Source organism: Mus musculus, chromosome 14 (assembly GCF_000001635.26).
Source record: "Mus musculus strain C57BL/6J chromosome 14, GRCm38.p6 C57BL/6J".
Taxonomy (NCBI): domain Eukaryota; kingdom Metazoa; phylum Chordata; class Mammalia; order Rodentia; family Muridae; genus Mus; species Mus musculus.
In genome coordinates, this window is record NC_000080.6 from 90,352,140 (window position 1) to 90,358,749 (window position 6,610).

General features: G+C 36.8%; 1 non-coding gene across 1 annotated transcript; it reads left to right on the forward strand.

Moving 5' to 3' along the window:
• Nucleotides 1-4,247: 4,247 nt before the first annotated feature.
• Nucleotides 4,248-4,378, forward strand: Gm25495. The gene has a single exon (XR_003951286.1). It is a non-coding gene; the product is annotated as a small nucleolar RNA SNORA17 (small nucleolar RNA).
• The last annotated feature ends 2,232 nt before the right edge of the window (nt 4,379-6,610 follow it).

Here is a 6,610-nt window from a genome sequence, read left to right on the forward strand (position 1 = left end):
ATTTTCTCTATGTTTTAGACTATGGATGTAATGTGACCAGATACCTCAAGATCCCATTGCCTTAACTTACATAACATGATGAGCTATGCTTTGAATTATAAACTAAAATAAACTATTTATTATTTAGTGCTTTGCAATTACTAAAAGTCTTGATTCTATATAATATAATTGAAGTAAATCAGCAAATTCAATTTATATCCATACACATGACTTTTCTTCACCACTCCATGTTGTAACTAAATGCAGAAATACAATTTTATGCTTCCCGAGTCAGTAGTAAAGTGTGTTTTGTACGCAAATATTTAAAATGTTTTTTTTTACATGTTCATTTTAGTGAACACAAACTTGTGACTATAACCTCCATGAAATACTGCTCTTTTTGGTTTGCATTATAAGCACTAATGGAATAATTGTTATTTTGTACATCAAAGAAACATTAGAGCATTCATCATGCCTAAGATTGTGACCTGAATATTCTAGTTGCTTTGGTAAAATTTGGGTCAAGAAAATTGCAGTCCATTTTAGTAAACAATGAATACTGAAAACTGTTTTTCTGTAGTGCTATTTAGATCCAATAACCCAGGACAATGAGGGAGAAGCATGAATTTGTGATGTAGCCAAGATAGAGGGTTCATTAAAATTCATAGGAAACTAAGAAACTGTGGAGATTTGACTGAGACTCACCTCACAAGCTCCTGTAATTGGAGAGAATAATTACTTCCTAGGTGATGGAGTATCAGGAGAAGATTAGGAGATGGTGCACTTGTTGAAGGAGATGTGCCATTAGAATAGGCTTTAAGATCTCTCTCTCTCTCTCTCTCTCTCTCTCTCTCTCTCTCTCTCTCATTCATTCTAGATTGGCTCCCTCAAGCTCAATCATGCTCACTCTCACTCTGCCTCCTGTCTGAGGATCGGCATGTAAACCTCTCAGCTATTTCCCCAGAACTATGCTTACATTTACCTCTATGATCCTGACATAATGATATTGGACTAAGCCCAAGACTATAAACAAGACATCAGTTTATGATTTCTTTTATAAAGGTTGCTCTTATCAGACTGCCTCTTCACAGCAATACAACACAAACACATGCACAGGCACACACACACATACACACACTCAAAGTATTAAGAGTTAGATAAACTTTACTTCTATAACCTGTGACAGTCAAGTAAGTTGGGTCTCATATTTGATTTATACCATTGTTTGTATTTTTAGAAACTCTGGCTGGAAACAAGAACTTGTATATGCCTATATTGAGAGCAAAATAATTTCTAAGATACACTGGTTACTTTCTAAATAAAACATACCTTAAATTATCTGATTTTGCTGTTTAACTTTCTAGCAATCTATCTTTATAGCTGTCTAGTTACCCATAAATGTGTGTGTGTGTGTGTATGTTTGAGTGTGTTTGTGTGTCTACATTCCTTAGCCAAACCTGTAACTATGAACATTGAAGTTGTAGTTCAGTATTTCTTATTTCTTTGAAAAATCTCTGTCTACCTGTTATCCACGGCATACTCAAACTGAACTCATTATTTTTTCCTGCAGTTGATTGAAGAATTTTCTTTATAATTTTATTGTGATTGTAACATTGGCCTATTGATATCAACAAACGTATTTTTATCTCTGACTTTAATTTCAATCATTTCAGACACAATAATACTGATATTGCATCATACCAAGCACTGTTTTCTTTTTAAGAGCCCATTTGCATAATTTTTGACTACAAAGTCCTTTGCCATATTCAGATTTGAAATCCTAATGAGATTTTAAAGGCATTCTAACATAATATAATGTACAATCTTCCTTTATTTGCTGCCACAAAATACTGTCAATATACTCTTTACTGTTTAATATTCTTTTCCATCCATCTCGTTTTTTAGTATTCTTCCATTTGGTATAACAGTTTCTCCTTTGTAAAAAAGGAATACTGTCTTGAAAAATATTTACAAGTTTATGTTAAAAATAAAATTTGGTAAAGCAATGTTTAGTGAAAAGATGTCTTCTCATTTTTTTGTAGTTATCTTATATGTATAAAAATGGTCTATGTGGTGAAATAGGATACATTTAAACTAAAAGATTTTTTTTTGTTTTTTTTTTGTTTTTTTGTTTTTTTGAGACAGGGTTTCTCTGTGTAGCCCTGGCTGTCCTGGAACTCACTTTGTAGACCAGGTTGGCCTCGAACTCAGGAATCCGCCTGCCTCTGCCTCCCAAGTGCTGGGATTAAAAGCGTGCATCACCACGCCCGGCTTTAAAAATGTTTATATAAGTTATTTTCCCATTAAAATGTTATTTGACTACAAAAGAACAAATGATGTTAGTAACTATAAAAACCATTTTTCCTTATAATGCAGTTATCTGATACATTCTGGAAAAAGAATATTGAGTGTTAATTTGAGTATTTTTTATGGACAATATTTCAAACAGTGCAATCTTAAAGTTCTTTCATTTTAAGAGTCATATAATTCTGTCATGATTTTTTTTTTTTGGTTAAATAGTAGTGTAAGCCAAACAATTGAGGAATGATGAAAAAAAAATGATTCTCATTTTATATCTAAGCAAACAACAGGTCATTCTTACAGTCCTTTCTTTACTGAAAGAAAATAAGTTAAAATAATTACTATATGATCTCTTGTGCTCCTTCTTAGAAAGGGGCACTATGTACATCAGTGCTCTTTAACTGAAGTATTTTGTAAATATAAATAAATTTGCTAAAAGTCCTCAATTACTAAAGCGAGGCCAGAGGGTTGGGAAACTTCTTTCCTGGGCAGACACTGAGGGATATTGTTTGCTTTCCTATGTATTTAAACAATTTCTGTCTGGTAAAAAAGTAATCCTAGATAAAGTGAGTCTAGAGATTAGCACTAGGAGTTTGCTGTTATTGCTGTTGTTATTTTCCCTGCTGAGTGGAGACTAAGCATCTTCTTCCCAGGTTAAAAATAGCTCCCAGCCATGCAGGGCACAATGTCTCTTCGATGTACTTACCAAATTTTATCGATGCATTTGTTGTAAGTTAAAATATTTTACACATTTTAATAATCTCTTTTACATAAACAAACTGTTTTCAGAATTTCTATTGATAGCTCTTCTTAATCTGAAAAGCTCTTTCAGTCGTATCTGATGATAGAAAAATATGTCTATTGAGAATATATATGGTTTGTAAATAAGCTCAAAACTTACACTAGTTATGTTTATTTTTTGTTTATGTTTCTTCTCGTTTCTGAAGATCAAACATAGGTATCCTCACCATATATATTTATGCATTCAATGAGAGAGAGAGAGAGACAGAGGGAGAGGGGGAGGGGAGAGTGATGGGCAAAGGGAGAGTGAGGGGAAGGGGGAGGGGGAGAGGGGGAGGGAGAGAAGGGGAGAGGGGGAGGGGGAGAGGGGGAGGGAGAGAACGGGAGAGGGGAAGAGGGGGAGGGGGAGGGAAAGGGAGAGAGAGGGAGGGGAGAGGGGGAGGGAGAGAGGGAGGACTAATCACACAAAGTAGAAGGGCAGCAAGAATTATTGAAGGATGAAAAGGTTCAAGCCAGCAATAAGAAGACATCACTTTGCATCCATTGTACAGGTCACCAGTAAGAGGGCAGGGACAAGAATTTCCATGCAAAAAAAGGCAGCTCACTAGGAAAAAGTTTCAAATAAAATTGTGCTGTTCAATTCAATGGATTAGCAACAACAGCAGATAAACAGGTAAAGCCCAGATTTTAATCGTCAATATTAAAAGAATTAAGAAAAAAGCATAGCATTGAAAATGTAAATGAGGAAAATACCTAATTAAAAAAAAAAGAAAAGAAAAAAGCATGGGTAGTATTATAAACAATAAAAGTTATAACAGTAGAAGGAAAACTTAGTGAATCAAATATAAGTCAAAGTTGGCAGAATTGTCAGTAGAGTACAAAGAATACTAGGGATGGAAGACAACTTAGAGAAAATATTCTATTCATATTCCAGGAAATAAAAATATAATACTGTTTCCAAGAAGTCTATAATAAAATTATTTCAGTCTTTGTAATCTGTGTGACAGAAAGAGGAACTATGCTAAAACTATAGTAAACTACTATAAATATAAAATCTAGTAAACACAATTGTAGCAATTTACATTTAGAAGTAGTTCAGTCATAAAAGAAAATTTAAGTTCCAAACAGAATATATCAGGGACAAATTGTTTAATGACTTCTAGTAATAAAGATTTAAACTCCATAAAACAAATAAACAATACATAAAGCTAAAAAAACATAATTCACCCACTCCTATAGGCTTTGTAGTTGTGGCTGCTATGTCACATGTGCATCAGTAGGTAGCAGAGAAGAGTTGCCTATGTCTCTGTTCAGTGTTCTGACCTATGAACATCTGAATGATCAGCAGCCTAGCATTCCCTGAAAACAAAACAAGCCTGAGACCACCACTAGTCAGTTTCATGGTGCTGGGACAGGGAGCTACCCTGACTGACCACCAGATATGCACAGACCTGGGGGGAGCAGAGCACATCTGAAAGGACCTTTGCCTGGCACTGTAATGCATGAAAGAGGCATAGGACTATTGAGATCATATCAAAACTGACTCCAGACAATCAGTAATTGTGAGTAACACTAAGAATAATCCAGAAATGGTAGGGAAATGGAAAATAAACAGAAGTATGAGGGTACAATGAAGTAAGGCAGAACTAGAAATATGTGGGTAGTGAGGAAAAGCCTGATTTAAGTAGCTGGTGATGCCATCTGGGACCATGTTTGGGTCATGGCCTGTGCTACCACTAGGGACCATGTCTGTGTTAGTTTGTGTCTCTACAGCAGCAGGGATCTGCTATCATCAAAGATCAGGCAGATGACCCTCATTTGGGCTGCTGGCCAGGTACAGGCTGATGCCAGAGGGCTGTACAGAACTAGCCCCACCCCTCTCCTGGGCATTAGGTGTGTCCTGACCTAGGAGCATGAGAACAGGAGAGATGATCCTATGCTTAGCCAGTGACAGTACTCAGGAGAGCAGGTCCTGCACATGTGTGGGAGTTTCAGGTGAGCCAGCACTGAGGACAAAAACTTGAAAGATCTCGCCCTACTCTTTCTCTTCCTTATGCTAGAGCTGGCCCTGGTTGTGGGACTTGCTTGTGAGTTGGCCTTGAGAGTGTGAGACCAGAGGAGCCAGAGGGGAGTCCAGCTCAGATAACTCCTAGTTACAGATATAGGGTGTCAGGTTGACATGGTTCCATATGGAACTGCATGACACAGTTTCCTGGATAGTGCATCTCTGACTTTCTAGTGTACAGGTGGAATTGCTTTTCCTTTTATGCTTCTCTGTTTTGCATTTTTATATACTATATTTATCCTCAAATATAACTTTCATTAAAAAGTCTGGGAAAGGGATTGATAGCATAATTGGGGAAGGTAATGGCTTTGAGGTCTATTAAGAACAGCCGGGCATGGTGGCACATGCTTTAAATCCCAGCACTTGGGAGGCAGAGGCAGGGTGATTTCTGAGTTTGAGGCCAGCCTGGTCTACAGAGTGAGTTCCAGAACAGCCAGGGCTACAGAGAAACCCTGTCTCAAAAAAAAAAAAAAAAATCTATTAAGAACAAACTGCCTTGGCCCTGGTCATTCAAGCAGTCAACCCAGGCATAATGGGACAAGAAATTCTTGATGTGGAGGCTGGCTGCCTTAATTCTTCTGTGGAAAATCTTAGCAAACTCATGATGATTAAGGTGTACCAGGAACTATTTGGCATAGGACACATTTTTGAGAAACTTGAAGTTTTGGTAGTTAAGTGAATGGAAGACCTGAAGGAAAAGGAACACTGAGCCTGGGTCACTGAGGACAGTGATAACTATAGGAAATATAAAGAATAAGACAGAGGAAGAAATAGCTAGATCTTCTGGATTAGTGAACTAAGCTACTGACCTTCCAAAAAAGACTGAAATATACTGTTTTGATCCCCTCGCATTGGCTGCCTAAGAAAATTAGGGTACAAGATCTAAGAGGTAGAATTTGAATTTGTAAAGGAGCACTGGAGAAGCTGCAAGAGTAATTAATATTGCAATTTGAAAAGAGTTTGAAAAGCATTGTTGACATAGCTATTTAGATAAGTTCAATAAACTGCAGAAAGAGGTTTGGGAAATTCAGACAAGCTAAAAATATTACTGTTATGCTGAATTGATTAGCACCTTTCTGGTGTAATGCAAATGCTGCAACCACACGTTTATGCCCAGATGACCTGTGATTTGGAGCTTTTCATTTTCTTTTTTGAGAGAGAGTTAAAGTTTAATGTTTAATGTATAACTTGCTTTAGCAGACACTGAACTGTGACTTTGTGTGTCCATTGTGCTTTCTGGTGACATAGTTACATTGGGGTTTTTCAATGGGCTTGAGGAAAATAATGAAAAGGCTTTTGATTATGTAGTATTGTATAACAAGGAGTGTGTAACCAAAAAAATGTGTGAGGTGAACTTAAAGAGGTGGTATTTGAGAGAGAGAAATTGCAAGCTCTATCCCAGGGCAGCTTCAGAATAGCGCTGAGTGACTTGGTAGCTTCTATTTGCATCATTTCCTAAAACTCTGATTTCATGCAAATCCAATCCTCTGGTTCACAAGAACCATCAAACACCCGAGGCTGGTA